Source organism: Phyllobates terribilis, unplaced genomic scaffold (assembly GCF_046119375.1).
Source record: "Phyllobates terribilis strain yellow unplaced genomic scaffold, ASM4611937v1 Scaffold_30__1_contigs__length_15301838, whole genome shotgun sequence".
Taxonomy (NCBI): Eukaryota; Metazoa; Chordata; class Amphibia; order Anura; family Dendrobatidae; genus Phyllobates; species Phyllobates terribilis.
In genome coordinates, this window is record NW_027362790.1 from 14,341,616 (window position 1) to 14,369,565 (window position 27,950).

At 47.3% G+C, this 27,950-nt stretch overlaps 2 long non-coding RNA genes across 2 annotated transcripts; both read left to right on the plus strand.

Annotated features, from left to right (window-relative positions):
- The first annotated feature begins 6,994 nt into the window (after nt 1–6,994).
- LOC141178778 (uncharacterized) lies at nt 6,995–17,108 on the plus strand. Its single transcript, XR_012254873.1, has 4 exons — nt 6,995–7,076; nt 12,942–13,048; nt 16,539–16,723; nt 17,015–17,108. It is a non-coding gene; the product is annotated as an uncharacterized lncRNA (long non-coding RNA).
- Nucleotides 17,109–18,477: 1,369 nt separating this feature from the next.
- LOC141178779 (uncharacterized) lies at nt 18,478–27,949 on the plus strand. The gene is made up of 3 exons (XR_012254874.1): nt 18,478–18,552; nt 23,242–23,359; nt 27,623–27,949. It is a non-coding gene; the product is annotated as an uncharacterized lncRNA (long non-coding RNA).
- Nucleotide 27,950: the final 1 nt, after the last annotated feature.

Consider the following 27,950-nt stretch of genomic DNA (forward strand, 5'->3'; position numbering starts at 1 on the left):
GGAACCAGGCATGTAGAGTCCATCCGTTCACCTTTTCTGCGTTGCACAAAGACACGATGGTTTGAACCAAAGATCTCAAATTTGGACTCCTCAGACCAAAGCACAGATTTCCACTAGTCTAATGTCCATTCCTTGTGTTCTTTAGCCCAAACAAGTCTCTTCTGCTTGTTGCCTGTCCTTAGCAGTGGTTTCCTAGCAGCTATTTTACCATGAAGGCCTGCTGCACAAAGTCTCCTCTTAACAGTTGTTGAAGAGATGTGTCTGCTGCTAGAACTCTGTGTGGCATTGACCTGGTCTCTAATCTGAGCTGCAGTTAACCTGTGATTTCTGAGGCTGGTGACTCGGATAAACTTATCCTCAGAAGCAGTAGTGACTCTTGGTCTTCCTTTCCTGGGGGGTCCTCATGTGAGCCAGTTTCTTTGTAGCGCTTGATGGTTTTTGCAACTGCACTTGGGGACACTTTCAAAGTTTGCCCAATTTTTCAGACTGACTGACCTTCGTTTCTTAAAGTAATGATGGTCACTCGTTTTTCTTTGCTTAGAATTTGTATTATGGCAAGAAAAAAGCAGCTAACAGTCTATTCAGTAGGATTATCAGCTGTGTAGCCACCTGACTTCTGCACAACACAACTGATGGTCCCAACCCCATTTATAAGGCAAGAAATCCCACTTATTAAACCTGACAGGGCACACCTGTGAAGTGAAAACCATTTCCGGTGACTACCTCTTGAAGCTCATCAAGAGAATGCCAAGAGTGTGCAAAGCAGTCATCAAAGCAAAAGGTAGTTACTTTGAAGAACCTAGAATATAAGACATATTTTCAGTTGTTTCACACTTTTTTGTTAAGTATATAATTCCACATGTGTTGTGTGGCGCCCCTGAGGGTTCGACCGCCACAGGGATGCTGCACTTCTTTAATGGAGTGTAGTGTTCCTCCTCTGAGGTAAGAACAGTGTGATAGTCGTGACCCAATCTTTGCATCCAACACCACACTTCTCCACCAGAGGGGGCTAGTATGTTACAGGGAGACTGGGGAACCAAGAGTGAGGGGAACCAGTTAGTGGGTGTGGGTGGAGGACCTACAAGTCAGTTACACTTTAAATTTCATATTTAATAAAAAGCCATCTTTGGTTTTGGTCTTTGTGCTGTTAAATACTGTGTGTTACTGTGCTCTCCCACTCTGATAGTGGACCCTGTGTGGGCCTGCAGAGGTCGGAGACACGGCCCTCGTACCCTGGTCTTGGGACGAGAGGCAAGTTGCAGACAGGGAATGTCTCAACCCGGCCAATGACCATGACCAAGAAGGCCTGGAGCTTAAGAGTGTGACTCCACAGCAAATGGATCCCAGGCAGGATGCAGACGGAGCGGTGTACGCCACCTGTCCTCGCCAACCTGATATATTCAGAGGGAGTCCGGCTGCAAGAGGGGTACCTACCCCCGACACCCGACCTTGCTACTCCATGTCCTGGTCGGGGAAGCCCGGTAGGCCCTGAGGATCCCACCGGGTACCGGACGGAGCGGAGCTGCCACCCGAGCCCTTGTTCTGAGAGGAGCTCAGAGGGAGACCCGGCCTATTTGCACACACACTGACAGGAAAGGATTAGGCCCGTAGTTCAGGAACACTCTGGTGTAGTGTCCCGACTGAATGCTGGACTTACTCGGAGGTTGTCGGACCCCCGTCTCTGGTGACCGAAGGACTCCGCGGGGAGCAGGGAGTCACCTTCCTCATGCCATCTATGTGAGTAAAGCCTTGGAAGTTCACCCCTACGGCCTCCGGACTGTTCATTCTGCGCCACACCACGAGACGCGGAGCCCGCATTCCTTCACTACTACCCCCTCCATCCTGTCCCTCTGCCCTGAGGCCACGCTCCGCCTGTGGGGAGTAGTAATAACTTTGACCGCCATAACACCATGCCTCAGCGGACTGAAGCGGCGCTGGTGGCCCTTCACCAGGTACCACCGGTGGCGTAGTCGTTAATCAGCCACTCAACCCGGACAAGCATACACCATCTCTTTTTTTACTGTGACGGCCCTGAGCACGGGTCGGGTCCGGGCCACGGCTACACCCCATCTCTCCATCACAGGACCTGACTCCGAGTCCCCCATCTCCCAGGGTAAAGAAAAGGGCTTTTTCGAGTAAGAGGCGTCACAGCTGATTCATAGTTTTGATGCCTTCAGTGTGAATGTACAATTTTCAAAGTAATGAAAATACAGAAAAATCTTTAAATGAGAAGGTGTTTCCAAACTTTTGGTCTGTACTGTATATATACACACATATACAGTATACATATATATACACACACATATACAATATATATATATACCCAAATATTTTGATTATGTGTATATATATATATATATATATATATATATATATATTTCACTTTCTTACACTTTTTTTTACTTTTACACTTTGTCCCACTATGGGACTTTCATTTTTTGCAGGCCGATCGCTTGTACAGCATAGAGATGCAGCAGCAGCATCTCTATGCATGCAGCCTGTCAGCGCTGCACACGCACAAGTTATTTTGATTGTGCACTGCGCATGATCAAAGTAACTTTCTGGTGACCCGGATGTTGTCATGACGACATCGGGTCATCATAGCAACGATCGGGACCCCGTGCTCACAGTGCAGTTTTTGATTCAAGGTAAGAGAGTCGCGCTTACCTCCCCCCTGCTCCCGGAATGCTGCGATCGACTTAGCTCGCAACATTTCGAGGGAGCGGTGCGGCCCCACTCCTGGCACAAAGCATCGGGTGTTGGCTGTGAGAATCAGCTGACACCCGGCAGCGATCGCGCCAGCACAGCCTCTGTATGGGTGCGATCGCCAAGGCATAATAATACGCACCTGGTCCAATAGGCCCAGGTCACAGGTACATATTATTACGCCTGACATCAGTAAGGAGTTAATATCAGATTTGTGGGGGTCCGGCACGTGGCACCTCCACTACTCAGTTGTTTGAAACTCCGGCAGAGGTCAGATGTAAACATTGTTGAGGAGCTGAACATCACAGCTCTGGTCACTGTGTAGTGGCTGCTACCTGGTGCTGCAGATCAGCTCCTATTACATGAATATTAGCTGACTTGCAGGACCCACAGTACAGTGAATGGAGCAGTGATGTTCAGATCTTCAAACTATTTACATCTGAGCGTTGCAAACAACTGATGGGTAGAGCCAGTGCCACGTGTGGGAGCCCACCTATCTGATATTGATAACCCATCCCCAGGATGGCATCTCAGTAGATACCATACCAGGATGGGGGACATTATGCCAGAATGGGTACATTATACCAGAATTAGGTCATTATGCCAGAATGTGAGACACTGTAACAGAATGGAGTGCATTGTACCAGGATGGGGGGCATTAAACCAGTATGATGGTCATTAAACCAGGATGGGGGGTCATTATACCAGGATGGGGGGTCATTATACCAGGATGGGGACATTATATCAGAATGAGGACATTATATCAGAATTGGGGACATTATACCAGAATTGGGGACATTATACCAGAATAAGGGACACTATACCAGAATGGGGTACACCATACCTGGATGGGTGACACTATATCAGAATGGGGACATTACATCACAATGATGATATTATACCAGTATGGGGGATATTATAGCAGCATGGGGGACATTATGCCAGAACTGGAGATACCATACCAGGATGTGGGGCATTATACCAGCTTTGGGGACATTATAGCAGAATTGGGAGCATTACACCAGCATGGGGGATATTATACCAGGTTAGAGACATTATACCAAAATGGGGACATTATATCAGAATGGGGACACTATACCAGGATGGGGACATTAAACCAGAATGAAGTAAATGATGCCAGAATGGGGACATTACCAGACAGGGGCACAGGTGGGGGAAAATGTCATAGCATAAGGCCCAGCATGTGGGAGATTATTACAAGAAGGAGCCAGGATGGGGGGCATTACTACATAGGGAGAGAACACATATTTCTTTATAGGATCCAGAACGCTACAAGGGCCCATACATCTGACCAACATGCCGGTGGGGGCCTATCAGACTCTAGTTACTCCACTAGGTGGGACCAGATCATTTCCAGGACTCCTTGTTCTTTACATTGAAGATAATTCTTAATGACATTGGCTGTATGTTTGGGGTTGTTGTTCTGCTGAAGAAAACATTTGGATCCAATCGGACACCTCCCTGATGATATTGCAGGATGGATAAGTATCTGCCTCTATATCTCAGCATTGAGGGAACCAATAATTCTGACCCAATTTCCACCTCCATTTGCTGAAATGCAGCCCCAAACTTACTGGACCCTCCACAGTGCTTATGCATCACTATTGCCCACAGATGCTCATTATTGTACTGCTCTCCAGCCCTTCAGTGAACAAAATCTCTTCTGTAATAACATTTTTCATATTTTGACTCAACCGTCCAGAGCACATCCTGCCAATTTTCTACACCCTGGTTCCTCTGTTTTAATGCATAGTTGAGTCACTTGGCCTTGTTTTGATGTGGAAGATATGGCTTTTTCACCACAATTTTGCTATGAAGACCACTTCTGGCCAGTCTTCTCTGAACAGTAGATGAGTGAAGCTGAGTCCCACTGGTTGCTGCCAGTTCTGAGCTGATGGCACTGCTGGACATCTTCTGCTTTTGAAGGAAAGTAACCATAATGTGTCATACATCTGCTGCACTAAGTTTCCTTGGCCGACCACTGCATCTACTGACCTCGACGTTGCACATTTTCTTGTGCATCTTCACAAGTGCTTGAATGACACATCTTGAACCCTCAATCTGGTTTGAAATTTGTGCCTTAGAGACCTTGCTGATGTAGTATAACTTCCTTGTGTATTCTTGCTCAGTCTTGCCATGGTGTATGACCAGACACCTGACTGTATTATTACAAAATCCCTGACTTTGCGCAGGTGTACCTAAAAGAATTGACGCTGTTTTAAAGTGAAAAGTTGGTCACACTAAATATTGATTGGATCTAGATTTGGTGTTTGTTCATTCACTTGTATTTTGTTAATTGATTAAATAGATCATTAACATTTCTATTTTTGAAGCGTTCTTACTTTACAGCATTTTTTCTACACCTTTCTAAAGATTCTTTTTATGTGATTGTGTCTTTTATTTGCTCATTAATAATCTGATATACCTTTTGGTATTTTGTTTATAGTTGTTTTTTTGCTGTTGGGGTAAATTGTAGGATATTGATTTCAGAGGGGTTTCCTGACCCTTTGATTGTAGGAATGAGTGGTATATATGTGCTAATAAATTAGGACAAAACGTAGGAAATTTAGGAAAAAACTGAACATCTCAGCAGTAATAACATGCTGATTGTGATGTCATGAAGATGACTTGAATTTCCACCAATCAGAGATCAGCATGCATCAGGTCACCCAGATAGAACAGTCCATGAAACATGAGTCACGGCCACTGTGAGGTCATAATGCTGATTAGAATTTCCACCAGTCAGAAAACAGAACCGCCCAGAAGAACCACCCAGGAGGTATGAGTCATCGCCACTGTGAGGTCATAATGCTGACCAATCACAGAGCAGCCACACCCAGATTTTTCACCAATCAGAGAGCAGCCACACCCAGATCTTCCACCAATCAGAGATCAGCAGTGGGTATAAATAGCCGCTGCCGCCTGCCCGGCTTAGCCTTGCACTGGTTGGGTCTCTCTTTTTTTTCCTCTCTCTTGGTCTCTCTCTTCTCTCTCTCTTCTCTCTCTCTCTTCTCTCTCTCTTCTCTCTCTCTCTTCTCTCTCTCTCTCTTCTCTCTCTTCTCTCTCTCTTCTCTCTCTCTTCTCTCTCTCTTCTCTCTCTCTTCTCTCTCTCTCTCTTCTCTCTCTCTTCTCTCTCTCTTCTCTCTCTCTCCTCTCTCTCTCTCTTTCTCTCTCTCTCTCTCTCTCTCCGGCCCTCTTAAGGGCTACCCCAAATGTGTAAAAGATAGAACCAATATTTGTGTTGTTTGTCCGTTTTATGAGCCTTTGATTAACCCCTTCCCACTCTTTGCCATATATATATATATTATATACGTAGTATGTGCAGGTGGGCCTTAAAGGGAATTTCCAGGACAAACATATTGATGGCCTATCCCCTGGTTATCTCATTAATATCAGATTTGTGGGGGTCCGGCACGTGTCACCTCCACTAATCAGCTGTTTGCAGCTTCGGTCGAGATCAGATGTAAACATTGTTGAGGAGCTGAACATCACAGCTCTGGTCACTGTGTAGTGGCCGCTCCCTGGTGCTGCAGATCAGCTCCTATTACATGAATATTAGCTGATCTGCAGGACCCGCAGTACAGTGAATGGAGCGGTGATGTTCAATCTTCACACTATTTACATCTGAGCGCTGCAATCAGCTGATGGGTAGAGCCAGTGCCGCGTGTCGGAGCCCACCGATCTGATATTGATAACCCATCCCCAGGATAAATCATCATTATTATACTACTGGAAACTCCATTAATGGATTGTCTGGGATTAATAACATGAGCCCCTTCTTTAAGAAAAAACAGTCCCTAACTGGTCACAGGATAAATGTGGGATTTCAGGTCACCCATTTACTGCAATGCAGCTGGCAATGCCACCCAGCGGATCTAAGCAAGTCCCGGGGCCTCAACAATATACAGCCAGTGCCCGAGTATAGGATGGAAGATTAAAAAAAATCTTCAAAAATGTATTTTGTATGAGGCATACATCAAAAATACAGGCAATGCTTTTCCTGACAACACTGAGTTTTATAATGTGGAAAAAAACGTTTAAAAAAACACTGTGTGAACATAACCCTAACTGCATTGTGACTGTGTATATACATATATAAGCTGCCCCTCCCCCACCATGTGAGCATTCTCAGCGCGTACTGACCAATGCTGTCCACCAGGTGGCATCAGCAGGAAATTACAGCGATGAGACAAGCACTGCATGACAGCCCCGCCCCAATCTGCCCTATACCAGACACGCCCCCTACCAACGCCCCGCCTCCACTGCCATGACAACCGAATTATTTAATGGCAGAAAGAGAGACCTTATATGAGCAGAGAAGTAGCGGCCGGAGCGCGGGGTCCGCACAGGTGAGCGCCCCCTATAACACAGTGTATGTACTGCACGTCAGCTCTATGGCAGACTGTCACCTGTGCTGGATCCAGTACGTGTTACACTTATATCTGTACAGAGACACAGAGGACGCAGCGGGGCCCTGTCGCCAGATATATATATATATGTGTGTGTGTGTGTATATACAGTATATATATGTGTATGTATATGCTGTATTACTGTATATATGCGTGTATATATGTACTAGCTATTGAACCCGTTCTACGCCCGGGTGGCGAGCATTTTTATTGGTATATGGTCTCCCATCCTGGTATTTGTGCTGCCCCCATCCTATTGTGGTATGCATGGTCCCTCCACCCCCCAATCCTGGTATACATGGCACACCTCATTCCCCAATCATGGTATGTATGGTCCCCTCACCCCCCAACCCTGGTATGCATGGCACACCTCACCCCCCAATCATGGTATGTATGGTCCCCTCACCCCCCAATCCTAGTATGCATGGCACACCTCATTCCCCAATCCTGGTATGCATGGTCCCCTCACCTCCCAATCCTGGTATACATGGCACCCCTCACCCCCCAATCCTGGTATGCGTGGCACCCCTCATTCCCCAATCCTGGTATGCATGGCACCCCTCATTCCCCAATCCTGGTATGCATGGCACCCCTCATTCCCCAATCCTGGTATACATGGCACCCATCACCCCCCAATCCTGGTATGCATGGTCCCCTCACCCCCCAATCCTGGTATGCATGGTCCCCTCACCCCCCAATCCTGGTATGCATGGTCCCCTCACCCCCCAATCCTGGTATACATGGCACCCCTCATTCTCCAATCCTCGTATGCATGGCACCCCTCACCCCCAATCCTGGTATACATGGCACCCCTCATCCCCCAATCCTGGTATACATGGTCCCCTCACCCCTCAATTCTGGTATACATGGCATCCCTCATTCCCCAATCCTGGTATACATGGCACCCCTCACCCCTTAATTCTGGTATGTATGGTCCCCTCACCCCCCAATCCTGGTATGTATGGTCCCCTCACCCCCCAATTCTGGTATACATGGCATCCCTCATTCCCCAATCCTGGTATGCATGGTCACCTCACCTCCCAATCCTGGTATACATGGCACCCCTCACCCCCCAATCCTGGTATGCATGGCACCCCTCACCCCCAATCCTGGTATACTTGGCACCCCTCATTCCCCAATCCTGGTATGCATGGCACCCCTCACCCCCAATCCTGGTATGCATGGCACCCCTCATTCCCCAATCCTGGTATGCATGGCACCCCTCATTCCCCAATCCTGGTATGCATGGCACCCCTCATCCCCAATCCTGGTATGCATGGCCCCCCCCCCAATTCTGGTATACATGGCACCCCTCAGCCCCAATCCTGGTATGCATGGTCCCCTCACCCCCCAATTCTGGTATACATGGTACCCCTCACCCCCAATCCTGGTATGCATGGTACCCCCTCATCCCTATTCTGGTATCTATGGTACCCCCTCACATCCCCAATCCTGGTATGCATGGTACCCCTCATCCCTATCCTGATATGCATGGCACCCCTCACCCCCAATCCTGTTATGCATGGCACCCCTCACCCCCAATCCTGTTATGCATGGTCCCCTCACCCCCAATCCTGTTATGCATGGTCCCCTTACCCCCCAATCCTGGTATGCATGGCACCCCTCACCCCCCAATCCTGGTATGGATAGTCCCCTCACCCGCCAATCCTGGTATGTATGGTCCTCTCACCCCCCAATCCTGGTATGTATGGCACCCCTCACCCCCCAATCCTGGTATGTATGGCACCCCTCATCCCTATCATGCTACACACACATACAAGAAAATAAACACTTATACTCACCTTTCTTCCCTGTGCTCCAGCGCTGTTTCCCGTTCTGCTGGAGGCCGGGGGAGGAGTGCGGCGCCGAAGTACGCGTGTGCTCATACCACGCTGTCCGGCTCCATTTTGCTGAAGACACATTGCAAATGTGTCTTCAGTAAAATGGCGCCGGATAGCGCTATGCGCATGTGCCGATTTCAATGCCTCCCTCTTCCCCCGGACTCCGGACCGAACAGAAGCGCCGCGGTAGCGCTCATCCCGGTCAGGTAAGTATGTAAGTATGGCGCCAGAGATCGCGGTATGTGTTCAGTGTATACGCATACCGTGATCTCCAGCACCATACACTCCTCTTACCTGTAACGGCTCCATGCGTTCTTCAGTCTGGAGCCAGACTGTGCAGGCGTGTCGCACTAGCGCAGACTATAAAGGCTTCAGACAGAGGGACGCTTGTAGCGTTATATTATAGATACTCTATATGTATGTATATATATATATGTATACTGTATATGTGTATATGCATACTGTATGTATATATATATGTATACTGTATATGGGTGTGTATATATGTATACTGTATATGGGTGTGTATATGTATACTGTATATGGGTGTGTATATATGTATACTGTATGTGTGTGTATATATATGTATACTGTATATGTGTGTGTATATCTATACTGTGTATATATGTATACTGTATATGGGTGTGTATATATGTATACTGTATATAGGTGTATATATATGTATACTGTAGATGTGTGTATATGTATACTGTATATGGGTGTATATATGTATGCTGTATGTGTGTGTGTATATATATATGTACAGTGCTGGCCAAAAGTATTGGCACCCCTGCAATTCTGTCAGATAATACTCAGTTTCTTCCTGAAAATGATTGCAATCACAAATTCTTTGGTATTATTATCTTCATTTAATTTGCTTGCAAGGAAAAACACAAAAGAGAATGAAGCAAAAATAAAATCATTGATCATTTCACACAAAACTCCAAAAATGGGCCGGACAAAAGTATTGGCACCCTCAGCCTAATACTTGGTTGCACAACCTTTAGCCAAAATAACTGCGAACAACCGCTTCCGGTAACCATCAATGAGTTTCTTACAATGCTCTGCTGGAATTGTAGACCATTCTTCTTTGGCAAACTTGTAGTGAGCTGGCCGTCTCTGGCTGTTCTGTGATAATTGATATAGAGCCTGTTACAGAAGTGATTACACAGGATGATGTTGCCACCTTGTGGCCAGAGGTTGCACCTGCGCAGGGTGTGATGACAGAGAAAAAGACTGAGCCTCCTGTGTCCCGCCCTAGAGAGTCACGTGACCAAAGTGGGAAGCAGGAAAAAGCGCGCGCAGTGTCTGCTGTGGTCTGTGAAAAGAGCCAGGACGGTGTGCAGGCCCTCGTGTGTGGCGCAGGAGAGACTCTCAACGTGATTTCTTCTATCTGACACCATATCCTCGGAGCCTTCCCCAGCTCCTGCACTGCTGAAGGATTCAGCTGTTACACTCCCTGCTACTGGAGTGTGGACTACATAAGGGGACCCACCAGAGCTTCTATCCGGATCAGAGAGACTGTAAGCGGGACCTCTGGCGAGAGGCCGAAGTATCCCTTCCTTTGTTTCCGCGAATTCTGCTGTTCCTGTTTTTTTTCCGGCTGGGACGCCTTCCTGCAAAGACAGACAGGCCTGCGACGGGGGACACATCCTTCTGGAGTAAAGGACTGGTAACGTGTGAGTAGGGACAGTGAGGGTCAGCTTATCAGTACACGTTATTACTGTGCATATTTACAGTTGTCATTTATTGTTTTTTTTTCTTTGCTGTGTTAAAAATGTATGCGAGTAAAGATACGGTTGTCAAGATAGAGTCTGTGTGTGGGGATCTTGCTGGGCCAGATCATAGATACCAATGCGCGGCCTTGCCCGCGGTCACTTCAAACTGCTCCAGGTCCCTGATATTTGAAGGGTGCCTTCTCCAAACTGCCATTTTGCGATCTCTCCACAGGTGTTCTATGGGATTCAGGTTTGGACTCATTGCTGGCCACCTTAGAAGTCTCCAGTGCTTTCTCTAAAACCATTTTATAGTGCTTTTGGAAGTGTGTTTTGGGTCATTGTCCTGCTGGAAGACCCATGACCTCTGAGGGAAACCCAGCTTTCTCACACTGGGCCCTACATTATGCTGCAAAATTTGTTGGTAGTCTTCAGACTTCATAATGCCATGCACACGGTCAAGCAGTCCAGTGCCAGAGGCAGCAAAGCAACCCCAAAACATCAGGGAACCTCCGCCATGTTTGACTGTAGGGACCGTGTTCTTTTCTTTGAATGCCTCTTTTTTTTTCCTGTACACTCTATGTTGATGCTTTTTCCCAAAAAGCTCTACTTTTGTCTCATCTGACCAGAGAACATTCTTCCAAAACGTTTTAGGCTTTCTCAGGTAAGTTTTGGCAAACTCCAGCCTGGCTTTTTTATGTCTCGGGGTAAGAAGTGGGGTCTTCCTGGGTATCCTACCATACAGTCCCTTTTCATTCAGACGCCAACGGATAGTATGGGTTGACACTGCTGTACCCTCGGACTGCAGGGCAGCTTGAACTTGTTTGGATGTTAGTCGAGGTTCTTTATCCACCATCCGCACAATCTTGCGTTGAAATCTCTCGTCAATTTTTTTTTCCGTCCACATCTAGGGAGGTTAGCCACAGTGCCATGGGCTTTACACTTCTTGATGACACTGCGCACGGAAGACACAGGAACATTCAGGTCTTTGGAGATGGACTTGTAGCCTTGAGATTGCTCATGCTTCCTCACAATTTGGTTTCTCAAGTCCTCAGACAGTTCTTTGGTCTTCTTTCTTTTCTCCATGCTCAATGTGGTATACACAAGGACACAGGACAGAGGCTGAGTCAACTTTAATCCATGTTAACTGGCTGCAAGTGTGATTTAGTTATTGCCAACACCTGTTAGGTGCCACAGGTAAGTTACATGTGCTGTTAATTACACGAATTAGAGAAGCATCACATGATTTTTCAAAGGGTGCCAATACTTTTGTCCACCCCCTTTTTTAGGTTTGGTGTGGAATTATATCCAATCTGGCTTTAGGACAATTCTTTTTGTGTTTTTTTCATTGAAGACAAATTAAATGAAGAGAATAATACCAAAGAATTTATGATTGCAATCATTTTCAGGAAGAAATTGAGCATTATCTGACAGAATTGCAGGGGTGCCAATACTTTTGGCCAGCACTGTATACTGTATATGGGCGTGTGTATATATATATGTATACTGGTATGTGTGTGTATATGTGTGTATATATGTGTATATATGTATACTGTATATGTGTGTATATATGTATACTGTATATGGGTGTGTATATATATATATATATATATATACAGTATATGGGTGTGTATATATATATATACTGTATACTGGGTGTGTATATATGTATACTGTATAAGTGTGTATATATATGTATACTGGTATATGTGTATATATATGTATACTGGTATATGTGTGTATATATGTATACTGTATATGGGAGTATATATGCATACTGTATATGTGTGTATATATGTATACTGTATATGTGTGTATATATGTATACTGTATATGGGAGTATATATGCATACTGTATATGTGTGTATATGTATACTGTATATGTGTGTATATATATGTATACTGTATATGGGTGTATATATGTATACTGTATATGTGTGTATATATGTATACTGTATATGTGTGTATATATGTATACTGTATATGTGTGTATATATATGTATACTGTATATGGGTGTGTATATATGTATACTGTATATGTGTGTATATGTATACTGTATATGGGTGGATATATACAGTACAGACCAAAAGTTTGGACACACCTTCTCATTTAAAGATTTTTCTGTATTTTCATGACTATGAAAATTGTACATTCACACTGAAGGCATCAAAACTATGAATTAACACATGTGGAATTATATACTTAACAAAAAAGTGTGAAACAACTGAAAATATGTCTTATATTCTAGGTTCTTCAGAGTAGCCCCCTTTTGCTTTGATGACTGCTTTGCACACTCTTGGCGTTCTCTTGATGAGCTTCAAGAGGTAGTCACCGGAAATGGTCTTCACCTCACAGGTGTGCCCTGTCAGGTTTAATATGATAAAGTGCTTTATTCTTTGTCGGGTCCAGGGGTCCTGTAGAATGTGAATCCCTGAGGAACAGCGGATCCTTGGCTTGTGCCAAGACAGAAGAAAAGTTGCTGAACACTTGGTACCCCAAAGTGATCAATCTATTTGCCAATCAAGATGCCCTGCAGTTGATTAATGCGGACAAATTGGATTCCTTTTATAACTGCGTCTCGACTAGCGGGGTGCCTCAAGGGTCTGTCTTGGGCCCTATATTATTTAATATACTTATTAATGATCTAGTGGAAGGGTTGCATAGTAAAATAGCAATATTTGCAGATGATACTAAACTTTGTAACGTAGTTAATACAGATGAGGATAGGGCACAGCTACAGGAGGATTTAGATAAATTGGGGAGTTGGGCCAAAAAATGGCAAATGGGGTTCAATGACGATAAATGTAAGGTCATGCACATGGGAAAGAAAAACAGCAGTCACCCATACATATTAAATGGGAAACCGTTGGGGAAATCTGACATGGAGAAGGACCTGGGCGTCTTGGTTAACAGCAAATTAAATTGGAGTGCCCAGTGTCAGGCAGCAGCTGCGAAGGCAAATAGAGTCATGGCATGCATCAGAAGAGGAATAGGGGCATATGATGAGAACATTGTTCTTCCTCTGTATAAAGCGCTGGTAAGGCCGCACTTAGAATATTGTGCACAGTTCTGGGCTCCGGTGCTCAGGAAAGACATATTGGAGCTAGAGAGGGTACAAAGGAGGGCGACTAAGGTAATAAAGGGAATGGAGGGACTAGAATACCCAGAGAGGTTGTCCAAATTAGGCCTATTTACGTTGGAAAAGAGAAGGCTTAGGGGAGACCTCATAAACATGTATAAATACATCAGGGGGCTGTACAGAGATCTCTCCCATGACCTGTTTATACCAAGGATGGTGACAAAGACGAGGGGGCACACTATGCGTCTGGAGGAAAGGAGGTTCCTGCACCAGCATAGAAGGGGATTCTTTACGGTCAGAGCTGTGAGACTCTGGAATTCTCTGGGAGAGGAAGTGGTGATGTCCAACTCACTTAATGAGTTCAAGAGAGGACTGGACGCCTTTCTTGAGAACAATAAAATTACATCTTATGCTTAGTGATAGTTAATTAATCCAGGGATTTAATCTGACTGCCAGATTGGAGTCGGGAAGTGAATTTTTCCTCAATGATGTAAATTGGCCTATACCGCGTGGTTTTTTTTTGCCTTCCCCTGGATCAACGCTGCGGAATAGCTGCAGTGCACAAGAAATAGGCTGAACTGGATGGACGCTTGTCTTTTTTCGGCCTTTTAAACTATGTAACTATGTAACTATGTAACACTTATGTCCAAGCAGGTAAAGGCGGCTGCAAGATCCGTGATATATAAGGATTCATGTTCATTATTGTATCTCTGGATCAGACATAGACTCAGAGTGATACAACTAAATAGACCCTATAGGGGTAAAGTTGGCATATCCGGGGGGAAATATATCCCAGATTTGCCAAACTGAGCCAACTCATGAAACACATGGGTACATAGGAGAAGAAAGAGTTAATTGGCGTAAAAAATATAAATTTTTATTCCATCAAGTTAAAAAACGTACATAGTAAAAAGAGAAATGACATAATACGGATAGTATAAAGACACTAATTAGATTACCAATGTAGCAAGATATGTTACAAAGTATACATATATGGTCACGCATATGGTCACAGTGGGACATGAGCAATATAGATAATATAGCATAAGGTTAGTATATCAAGACAATCCAATGAGTGTAATAATATATCAAAAAGTAATCCATAAGTATTCCATAGTCATTGGATTTACACTTGCCATATGCATCAGGTATCCATCTAAATAATGCTCCTGCCCACAAATAATCAGATACATGTCACATAAAACATTTTTTAAGGTAGTCTCTTACCACAAAGAGTGCCAAAAAGGAGGGTAAAGTGCATAAAGGAACGCACAGTGGCAGAGTGGTATTCCCATCTCATATATTTATGGCACTTCCACAGTCTGAGGACGCACATTCGGCTGAAGTATATTGCTGCGCAGGGACATGCCGGGTCCCTGAGCTGCAATGCATGCCGCCAGCCAATCAAAGGCCAGTAGCTGATGTCGGCGTGCCAGTCACGAGCGACGCATGGAAGTGACGTCATGCGCTGCCCTTGCCGGCACACTGAAATCAGCTACAGAAGAAGACGCCGCATGTCGTGGGAGCGCAGGAAGGTAAGAAGAATCATTTATTTTTGTTTATTTAATGTATTAGAAAAGAACGACAGAACATTATACCAGGAAAGGGCCAAGGATGGGGAGCATTAGACAAGGAAGGGGCTCAGGGTGGGGAGAATTAGACAAGGAAGGGGCCCAGGATGGGGAGCATTATATAAAGAAGGGGCCCAGGATGGGGAACATTATACAAGGAAAGGGCCCAGGATAGGGAGCATTATACCAGAATGGGGGTCATTATACCATGACATGGGCCAGGATGAAGGACATTACACCAGGAAGGGCACAAGGATGGAGGTCATTATACCAGAATGGGGCCTAGGATGGGGGACAGGATACCAGGATGGAGGACATTGTTATAGGATGGGGGACATTGTACCAGGATTGGGGACATTGTTACAGGAAGGGGCCAGGATGGGGGACATTATTACAGTAAGAGGCCCAGGACCAAGGACATTATACCAGGAAGGAGCCCAGGATTGGGACGTTATTGCTGAAAGGGGCTCAGGATGGGGGGTATTATACACAGAAGGTGGATATTATAACAGGAAGAGGCCCAGGATCGGGGATATTATAACAGGAAGGGGCGCAGGATGGGGAACATTATACCAGGAAGGGGCCTAGAATGAGAGACATTATTATAGGATGGGGCTACAATGGGAAACATCCAAGGCAGGGACGAACACGCGCATCATTATCGGATCTAGAATGCTACAAGGGCCCATACATCTGACCAACATGCTGGTGGGGGCCCAGGTCCAAATTTTGCACATCTGCAGGAACATGGCATATGGCTTAACAGTATGTCATAGGTTGGGAAGGGGTTAAGCTACAGCACATTACATAGCCTCTTGCAGCTATATCAATGGAAAAATTAAAAAATGTATGGCTTTTTGAAGAAGGGAAGGAAAAAATGCAAAACAAAAAATTATCCGGTCCTGAAGGGATTAAGGAGTTCCCACCCACAGTAAATGTTGTCACTCAGCTTAAAATCTTCACTTGCTTATTAGCAGAAGCTAAGGTTTCATTAGGATCTCCGAGGCTAAAGTTACATGCGGCTCCAGCTTACATGTAAAGGGGATGGTATCAAGGAGTCTCGCCAAACTTTCCCTACAAATGTCCAACAATTCAGAATTCATATCCATTGATAATTTATCTTCTAAAATGATAGCATTTTTTTTCTATCCTTTTCATTTTATGTGTAATTAACTTTTTGCTCTCCTCCTTTAAGCAATGGGAGGAACGACTGATAAGGATCCAGGAAACCATTGATGAATGGCTGAAGGTGCCGACCCAGTGGCTTTAATCTTCTCTTCTGAGGACATCATGCAGCAAATGCCTGAAGAAGGACGCTTATTCCAGACTGTGGACAGAAACTGGAGAGAGATCATGAAACATTGCGTTAAAGACCCGAAGGTAAATGGATGCTTCATGGTGGACTGATACAAGAAAGCACGGTCATCTTGCATCCAGGATTGATGTTTTCCAAGAGTCCGTGTCCTGATGCTTCCATCACAAGGATCCCGGGTTATGGGGCTCCGCACTGCCTGGACTCCAGCCTCCCGCATCTTCTATTTTCTATCCAAATAGGTTCTAATTTTTCTTTTAATATAAACTATTGGCACAATAGTCAATGAATGTGACCTTTTTTCAGTCTCTATAACTATATAATGGAATCTTACTTATGGGCTATCTACTTTGTTTTAGGTTTTAAGCGCCACTTCTCTGACCGGACTTCTGGAGAAACTTCAGGACAGCAATGTGCTTCTGGATAAAATCATGAAAGGGCTGAATGCCTATCTGGAGAAGAAGAGGCTTTTTTCCACGGTATAGTCCTTTCACTTGTTGCAATGATTGTATATATTCCTTAAATATTTTTTTTTCTTATTTAAACGCATTGAAATCATTTTTGTAATTGGATTTCATTAATAATTTTGCACTGTTTGCCTTCTATTGGCTCTGTGTTGCGCTGGCTATTGGACTTATTTTTAATCTGTCTTTTTTCAGCTCCTCTTAGCCGATTTATGACCACAGATTACATCAAAGCTGAATGTGCAGGAAACGAAAAGCCTAACGGTGCAACATTTTTAATGAAACTGAATTGTCGCAAATACTCGCAATTAAATGGGTATTCCCATCTCCAAGATCCTATCCCAATATGTAGTAGGCGTAGTAATAATAATAATATTAGCAAATACCTCCAATTAGAAGTGTAGTATAGTTCTTCTGATTCACTATGTCGCTTTCCCCATGTGCAAGGCATTGCAGTAGCTTCGGTATCCATGGTTACGACCACTCATATAGTGACAGTTATTTGCTAGTGGTCGTAACCTAAGCTACTGCAATGCCCTGCACATGGGGTAAGCGACAAAACAAATCAGAAGAACTATACTAAACTTCTAATTGGAGGTATTTGCTAATATTATTATTATTACGCATACTACATATTGGGGTAGAATCCTGGAGATGGGAATACACATTTCAGTTAAATAAAAAAAAGTTCCCAAAGCTGGATAGCCCCTTTAAGCTAACCATACGCATGACATATGAGATACCCGTGGTCTGAATGGTTATTTGGCTATTTCTCCTGACTCCCACCTATTCTGCTGAACAGTCATGTGGTTTTAATGGGGAGAGAGGAGAAAGTCGGTACTGGACACCTCCGGCAGCGGGTTATCTCCCCTGAGAACCAAAAGACCGGGTATTGAAATCCCATCTGCCCGATCCTTCTGGCCCTGACATCCTCTATCGGGGGAGAGTCAGGAGACCCCCATACACATCAGTGGGTAGGCCGGTCCTGCTGCAATCGTCAGGTTTAAACTATTTTAATCCAATGTGTATGGGGACTGAATCTTTACTTTAAAGCTTTGCTTTTCTATTTTCTCACATAGACACTAATACAAATGGCGCCTGACCCAATACTTTAATGACATCTTTATCATATTGTGCATTTTCGCTTTAGCTTTTTCTTCCTGTCCAACGACGAAATGCTAGAAATTCTCTCTGAGACTAAAGATCCTCTGCGGGTCCAACCACATCTAAAGAAGGGCTTTGAAGGCATCGCAAAGCTGGAGTTCCTTCCTAACCTGGACATCAAAGCCATGTACAGCACCGAGGGGGAACGCGTAGAGCTCATCCAGACCATCTCCACCTCCGAGGCTCGGGGAGCCGTGGAGAAGTGGCTCATCCAAGGGGAAGATGTCATGTTAAGGAGCGTGCATGATGTTATTGCTCGGTCACGAATGGTACGGATCTACCTACAGACCAAAAGCATTAATTGGAACTAATCTAGTCTATATATATAATCGTCTTATCCCGTCTGTCTGTCTGTCTGTGTGTCTGTCTGTCCAGGAAATCCCGCGTCGCTCATTGGTCCGGCAGCGGCCAATCAGCGCCGGGGGATTTCTAAAAAAAGATGGCGGCCGTTAGCGGCTCATCTGCGGGACGGAGCTGAGCGGCGATGCAGCCGGGAGATGACCGGCGCAAGGCGCTCATCTCCCGCCGGCAACAGCAGAAGGAACCCGACCGACGGACCCATCTGCGGGATGGAGATGCAGCCGGAAGATGAGCGCTGCGAGGCGCTCATCTCCCGGCCGGTAGCAGCGGAAGGACCGCCGGCGTCGCTGACCTCCATGCGGAAGGGAGGACCGGGGAGCGGCGCTGCGGGTCGGGATACTTCTGCTGTGAGCGCCCGCTATGTCCCGGGTTCTCGCAGCGGAAGTAGCCGCAAAGGCAGCGCCGCTCCCCGGTCCTCACCAAGACGATTCGATGATTGATCGCGGTCTTCGGACCCGACCAATCACTGATCTTAGCGCAAAACTTAAACACCGCTGTGCTGATTGGTCGCCGACGCTGCCCGCGACCAATCACCGATCTTGGCTCCACATTTAAACACCGCTGTGGTGATTGGTCGCGGCCGATATTTAAATTTGGCGCCAAAATCGGTGATTGGTCGCGGCCGATATTTCAATTTGGCGCCCAAATCGGTGATTGGTCGCGGTCAGCGTCCGCGACCAATCAGCACAATAGTGTTTAACTTTGGCGCCAAGATCAGTCATTGGTCGCGGGCCAAGACAGCGACCAATCACCGATTTGTGCGGCACTTTTAAATAGCGTCCGTGACCAATTGGATGTCAGCGCCACTCCCCGGTCCTCCCTTCACACCCTAGCCGCATGGATGTCAGCGCCGCTCCCCGGTCCTCCCTTCACGCCCTAGCCGCATGGATGTCAGCGGCGCTGCCTGTGCGGATACTTCCGCTCCGAGAACCCAGGACATGAGCGGGCGCTCGCAGCAGAAGTATCTGGACTCGCAGCGCCGCTCCCCGGTCCTCCCTTAACACCCTAGCCGCTGATGTCCCCACTGTATCCGCATGGTCTTACAAAGGTCCGGACATTTGTGTTAAAAATCGCTGATTGGTCGCTGGCGCTGCCCGCGACCAATCACCGATTTGGGCGCCAAATTTAAATATCAGCCGCGACCAATCAGCACAGCGGTGTTTAAATGTGGAGCCAAGATCGGTGATTGGTCGCGGCCGATATTTAAATTTGGCGCCCAAATCGGTGATTGGTCGCGGGCAGCGCCAGCGACCAATCAGCGATTTTTAACACAAATGTCCGGACCTTTGTAACACCATGCGGATACTGTGGGGACATCAGCGGCTAGGGTGTGAAGGGAGGACCGGGGAGCGGCGCTGCGGGTCGGGATACTTCTGCTCCGAGCGCCCGCTCATGTCCCGGGTTCTCGGAGCGGAAGTATCCGCACAGGCAGCGCCGCTGACATCCATGCGGCTAGGGTGTGAAGGGAGGAACGGGGAGCGGCGTTGACATCCAATTGGTCGCGGACGCTATTTAAAAGTGCCGCACAAATCGGTGATTGGTCGCGGTCTTGGCCCACAACCAATCACGGATCTTGCTGCAAAAGTTAAACACTACGGTGCTGATTGGTCGCGGACGCTGACCGCGACCAATCACCGATTTGGGCGCCACATTCAAATATCGGCCGCGACCAATCACCGATCTTGGCTCCACATTTAAACACCGCTGTGCGGATTGGTCGCGGACGCTATTTAAATGTGGCACCAAAATCGGTGATTGGTCGCGCCCAGCGTCGGCGACCAATCAGCACAGCGGTGTTTAAATGTGGAGCCAAGATCGGTGATTGGTCGCGGCCGATATTTGAATGTGGCGCCCAAATCGGTGATTGGTCGCTGTCAGCGTCCGCGACCAATTAGCACCGTAGTGTTTAACTTTGGCCGCAAGATCAGTGATTGGTTGCGGGCCAAGTCGGCGACCAATCACCGATTTGTGCGGCACATTTAAATAGCGGCCGCGACCAATTGGATGTCAGCGCCGCTCCCCGGTGCTCCCTTCACGCCCTAGCCGCATGGATGTCAGCGCCGCTGCCTGTGCGGATACTTCCGCTCCGAGAACCCGGGACATGAGCGGGCGCTCGCAGCAGAAGTATCCCGACCCGCAGCGCCGCTCCCCGGTCCTCCCTTCACACCCTAGCCGCTGATGTCCCCACAGTATCCGCATGGTGTTACAAAGGTCCGGACATTTGTGTTAAAAATCGCTGATTGGTCGCTGACGCTGCCGCTGACCAATCACCGATTTAGGCGCCAAATTTAAATATCGGCCGCGACCAATCACCGATCTTGGCTCAACATTTAAACACCGCTGTACTGATTGGTCGCGGACGCTATTTAAATGTGCCGCCAAAATTGGTGATTGGTCGCGCACAGCGTCGGCGACCAATCAGCACAGCGGTGTTTGAATTTGCCGCCAAGATCGGTCATTGGTCGCGGCCAGCGCCAGCGACCAATCAGCGATTTTTAACACAGATGTCCTGACCTTTGTAACACCATGCGGATACTGTGGGGACATCAGTGGCTAGGGTGTGAAGGGAGGACCGGGGAGCGGCGCTGCGAGTCCGGATACTTCTGCTGCGAGCGCCCGCTCATGTCCCGGGTTCTTGCAGCGGAACTATCCGCACAGGCAGCGGCGCTGACATCCATGCGGCTAGGGTGTGAAGGGAGGACCGGGGAGCGGCGCTGACATCCAATTGGTCGCGGCCGCTATTTAAATTTAAATGTGGCGCCAAAATCGGTGATTGGTTGCGCCCAGCGTCGGCGACCAATCAGCACAGCGGTGTTTAAATGTGGAGCCAAGATCGGTGATTGGTCGCGGCCGATATTTAAAATTGGCGCCCAAATCGGTGATTGGTCGCGGGCAGCGCCAGCGACCAATCAGCGATTTTGAACACAAATGTCCGGACCTTTGTAACACCCTGCGGATACTGTGGGGACATCAGCGGCTAGGGTGTGAAGGGAGGACCGGGGAGCGGCGCTGCGGGTCGGGATACTTCTGCTCCGAGCGCCCGCTCATGTCCCGGGTTCTCGCAGCGGAAGTAGCCGCACAGGCAGGGGCGCTCCCCTGTCCTCTCTAATACGATTCCGCTCCCCGCTCCTCACCAATACGATTCGCTGATTGGTCGCGCTCTCCACACCCGACCAATCAGTGATCTTGGCGCTAAAGTTAAACACCGCTCTGCTGATTGGTCGCGTCCGCTGCCCGCAACCAATCACCGATTTGGGCGCCACATTTAAATAGCGGCCGCGACCATTCACCGATCTTGCCGCCACATTTAAACACTGCTGTGCTGATTGGACGCGGACGCCGGACGCGTCCAATCAACGAGATTGGCGACAAATTTAAGCAACGCTCTGCTGATTGATCGCGGTCGCTGGCCGAGATCAATCAGCAGTATTGGCGCAAAATTTAAACAACACTCTGCTGATTGGTCGCGGTTGTCGGCCGTGACCAGTCAGCAGTATTGGCGCCAAATTTAAACCTCACTCTGCTGATTGGTCGCAACCACCGGCCGCGACCAATCTGCGTTTTTGGTGCCAAATTTAAACAACGCTCTGCTGATTGGTCACGGTCGCCGGCCGAGACCAATCAGCAGCATTGGGGCCAAATGTAAACCCCGCTGTGCTGATTGGTCGCGGTCGCCGGCAAAGACCCATCAGCATTATTGGTGCCAAATTTAAACCCTGCTCTGCTGATTGGTCGCAGCCACCAGCCGCGACTAATCAGCGATTTTGGTGCCAAATTTAAACACCGCACTGCTGATTGGTCGCGGCCGCCAGCCGCGACCAATCAGCGAGATTGGCGCCAAATTTAAACACCGCTCTGCTGATTGGTCGCGGCCGCCATCCGCGAACAATCAGCGAGATTGGCGCCAAATTTAAACAACGCTCTTATGATTGTTCGCTGTCGCCGGCCTCGACCAATCAGCGATTTTGGCGCCAAATTTAAAGAATGCTCTGCTGTTTGGTCGCGGCCGGCGACCAATCTGTGATTTTGGCGCCGAATTTAAACCCCGCTCTGCATTGCTCTGCTGATTGGTCGCGGTCGGCGGCCATGACCAGTCAGCAGTATTGGCGCCAAATTTAAACACCGCTCGGCTGATTGGTCGCGACTAATCAGCGATTTTGGTGCCAAATTTAAACACGCTCTCCAGTCCTCACTAACACGGTTCGCTGATTGGTCGCGGCCGCCGCCCGCGACCAATCATCGATATTGCCGCCAAATTTAAACACCGCTTTGCTGATTGGTCGCGGTTGCCGAACGCGACCAATCAGCGATTTTGGCGCCAAATTTAAACACAGCTCTGCTGATTGCACCCGGTCGGCCGCATACCTATTCTAGAATACCCGATGCATTAGAATCGGGCCACCATCTAGTTCTTTTATATTTGTATAAGATTATTTGGCGGCAGTGAATGATTTGTGGATGATGTATCTCTTGCAATAGAGCCAGGTAGCAGATCTTCTACCTGCAATCGGTAGAAATGAATTTGCTAGATAATACTAGTAAGGTTGTCCCTCTCTTAAATGCTTCTGTCAACGTAATTTAACTTTCTTTTTTAAAAGGCATACCCTGCGACTGCAAGAAAAGACTGGGTGAGGGAATGGCCGGGACAGGTCGTGCTCTGTGTGTCTCATGTTCTGGACAAGTGAAGTGCATGAAGCTATCGGCAGTGGCCCGGAGGTACGGCATAAGCTCCTTTACTGATCAAGGTTGCTTCACTATAAACAGTCATGGCCGGAAGTGTTGGCACCCTTGAAGTTGTTCCAGAAAATGAAGTATTTTTCCATAAAAAATTGCATGTGTATTTTCTGTTATACACATGTTTATTTCCTTTGTATGTATTGGAACAACACAAAAAAAGGCAAATTGGATATAATTTCACACAAAACCCCATAAATGGGTCGGACAAAATTGTTGGCATCTTTCCAAAATTGTGGGTAAACAATTTTGTTTCAAGCATGTGATGCTCGTTCAAAGTCACCTGTGGCAAGTAAAAGGTGCGGGCAATATGAAAATCACACCTGAAACCTGATACAAAGGGGAAAAGTTGACTCAGTCTTTGCGTTGTTACGTGCCACACTAAGCAGGGAGAACAGAAAGAGGAGAAGAGAACTGTCTGAGGACTTGAGAACCAAAATTGTTGACTAATATCTTCTTTTTGTGTTGTTCCAATATACACAAATGAAATAAACATGTGAACAACAAAACGTGTAATTGTAATAATTTTCTGGGAGAAATACATATATATACATTCATAGACAGACTTCATGAGTTCTCCTGCTAATAGACTGTCATACCCAGAGACGCAGCTTATAGGAGTTTCCAGGGGGGGATATACCATTGGTGCAACAGAGGTAAGGGGACCCACATTCACATCCAAAGATGCAAGCAGCTTATTTCACAGTACGTTATTAGACTGCAAAGAGCCCATGTAGTGTTCTTGCCCAGGGGTCTTCTCCTGGGGGTTGCAGTTGTACAGCGGCTCAATATCTTGAAGGTACCCAAAAGGCTCCATAGTATTGTTGGGATTTTGCATTGATTCATGCATCTTGTCTAGAGATGCGCAACTAAATTTGCAGGACCTTGGTCTAAGAGAGCAGGTTAGTAGTCTGTGGCTGTTGGATGGGAGCCTTGCTAACCGCCTCTTACATGCCGGCATCCCTGGCTCCTCTTTTGATTAGCCGGCCAGGCGTGATGTCATTTGTGCCTCACACCACAACTATGACATCGACATCAAAAGAGGAGCCGGAGATGCCGGTTCACGGGGCTCCGGTCCTGCGGCCGTGGAATACTGACCGGACTGTTGGACCAGAGTCCTGCAAATCCATTCGCTCATCTCTACTCTCGTCATATCTACCAATAAGGGAAGACATTGTATGGGATTTCCCATAATACCAGCATAAAATTAATCCATCTGCATTGAGTTTTCCATGCTGTTTGTAGCAGGGTTTTATAGAGGTACATCTGGGTATTTGGAGCAATTTGCGAGGAGGCAAATTGTCCCAGCAGACTCGCAGCACATTGGGGGCTCTCGTCACCATAGAGGGGCACGCTCGTGACGTGGTCAGGGAAATGATCGAAACAGGTTTGTGCAAACATCATGGCTGGCAGCAAACTTTCCAATACCATGTTCTATTTATTATACACTACATGGAGAAAGGTATTGTGCCCCCTCCACATTACACCTACAGGGGCTTTTATGGCCTCCTATTCTAATCCATATCCAGGATGTTAATATGGAGTCCGTCCCTCTACAGATATCACAGCTCAGTATGCCGAGCACCTTCATACATTTCACCATATTCCTATGTTCTTTCCATATCTATGTTATGTTCCCCCCTCTTTTCTTTGAGTTTTCATAGGACACAATTGATCTTGTCACAGTAAAGCAATCTTGGGGTGTACTTACAACGACGTCTATGGGGCAGTAGTCATTTCTGCATATTGAGATGGTGGTCCCTATATAGGAATGTTTTGGCATCTGTAGGTGTCGGCATCCCCTGTATATGACTCATTGCCACAATTGATCTTCTTTATAGTCAGTGGTTTGGATGGCCTAGGTGCGGTTTGTAATATTTTCTATCAATGGTGTGTGTGCTCTCCTCTGTGCAGTGTCGTTCTATAACCATGGATGGACTAATAAAGGGGTTTTATGTCAATTGCTTTAATGACCTTTTGTTCGGTTTCTTTGTAGGTATTATGTCATTCTCCGAGTGGTCAGCCATTCTAAGCCTGAGCAGACATATGGCAATGTAATTGATGTGTGCCTGACATTGTTCTTCCCTATGTGGCGGTGACATATTTATGCTGCCATTCTCCAGTATTTGTTCTAATTAATCATCCTAAAGGTGTTTAGTGGGGTTGAGGTTGAGAACGTGTGGGAAACAGTTCTGCTCTTCTATTCCCTTAGGGTTGGAAGCTACAATTGTTTAAAATGTCTTGTGCTGAAGCATTAAGATATCTTTTCACTGGAACTAAGGGGCCTAGACCACCCCCTAAAAACAAGGCCATACCTCCACCACCAAACTGCCCAGCGGGCACAATGCAGTTAATAGGGTAACGTTCTCCTGGCATTCACCAAATCCAGACTCGTCCATCAGATGCCAGATAGAGAAGTGTGATCCGTCACTGCACAGAACAGGTCTCCTCCAGAGTCCTGTGGTGGCGGCTTCACACCACTCCATCCGACGCTCGGCATCGTGCTTGGTGATGTAAGGCTGCATGCAGCTGCTCGGCCATAAAGCTCCAGGCGGGGGCGCAGTGTTTGTGGTGATGTTGTTACCAAAGTAGATCTGGACTCTGCAGTTATGGAGTCAGGAGAGCGTTCTGCCCTCTGCTCCTCAGCACTCAGTGACCCCGCTCTGTAATGTTCTGGGGTCTCCTGAGTTGCTGCAGTTCCTTCCACTCCTTAATAATATCACTCACATGTGATGGGGGAAGATTTAGGAGGGAAGAAATGTAATATCCAGACTTGTTACCCCGGTGGCTCCTATTACAGGCCGCGCTGGTATCAGAGAGCTCTGCACCACCAGCCGTTCTGTCATATGTTAGTAACAGCACACCGCATGGGAGGGCGGATGTTATACACCGGGGGGCGTGGGGATTGATGTTATACACTGGTGGGGGGGCGAGAGTCTTAATGTTATACAAGGCCGAGGGGCCAGATGTTATACCCTAGGGGTACGAGGGGCTAGATGTTATACTGTCCGAGGGCTGGATGTTATACACTGAGGAGCAAGGGGACGGATATTATATACCGGGGTGAGGGGACGGATATTATACACTGGGGGGCGTGGGGACGGATATTATACACCAGGGGCGAGGGGACGGATATTATTCACCAGGGGTGAGGGGACGGATATTATACACGAGGGGCGAGGGGACGGATATTATACACCAGGGGCGGGGGGACGGATATTATACACCGGGGCGAGGGGACGGATATTATACACCGGGGGGCGTGGGGACGGATATTATACACCAGGGGCGAGGGGACGGATATTATTCACCAGGGGTGAGGGGACGGATATTATACACGAGGGGCGAGGGGACGGATATTATACACCAGGGGCGGGGGGACGGATATTATACACCGGGGCGAGGGGACGGATATTATACACCGGGGGGCGTGGGGACGGATATTATACACCAGGGGCGAGGGGACGGATATTATACACCAGGTGCGAGGGGACGGATATTATACACCAGGGGTGAGGGGACAGATATTATACACCAGGTGCGAGGGGACGGATATTATTCACCAGGGGCGGGGGGACGGATATTATACACCGGGGCGAGGGGACGGATATTATACACCGGGGGGGCGAGAGGCCAGATGTTATACACAAGGGGGATGGAGCGAGGGGACAGATGTTATACACCGGGGCTGGGGGCCGGATATTATGCAAAGAAGGGCTTGGGGTTGGATGTTATACAGTGGGGTTGAGGGGATGGATTTTATACACTGGCGGGGGGGGGCGAGGGGACGGATATTATACACCGGGGGGGCGAGAGGCCGGATGTTATACACCAGGGGGAGGGAGCGAGGGGACAGATGTTATACACCGGGGCTGGGGGCCGGATGTTATACCCTGGGGGCCAGATGTTATGCAATGGAGCGCTTGGGGTTGGATGTTATACAGTGGGGTTGAGGGGATGGATTTTATACACTGGCGGGGGGGGCGAGGGGAGAGATGTTATACTAAACTAGGGGCGAGGGGTGGATGTTATACACCGGGGGAGGCGAGAGGCCGGATTTTATAAACTGGGGGCTGAGAGTCCGGATATTATACACCGTGGGCAATGGGACTAAATGAAAAAAGCAGAATTCGGTGACTAGGAGTTTTGTCCTATAATGTATGTGCATTTGCCTTCCCTTTAGAAACTCTCCCTTGTGATTCTGCAGTGTCTTAGAGGTTGACTATCTTTTCCTACATTCCTCAGGAGTTTCTCATGAACAGACTTCCGGTGGCTTGCCCAACTCCGCTATTACTGGGAGAATGAGAATGCGAGAGTGCGAATCATCAACTGCAATGTGAAGTCCGCCTATGAGTACCTGGGCAGCTCCCCACGCCTGGTCATCACTCCGCTCACTGACCGATGCTAGCGGACTCTGCTATGATGTGATGGGTTATGCTCAGAAATGTTTTTGACTTTTGTATGATGCATGAAACTTATTAGCAATTATTATTGATATTTCATACCAGTTCTTTCATGTTTCATTGGTAGATCGGTGCTTTTTATCTAAATCTTGGTGGAGCTCCAGAAGGTC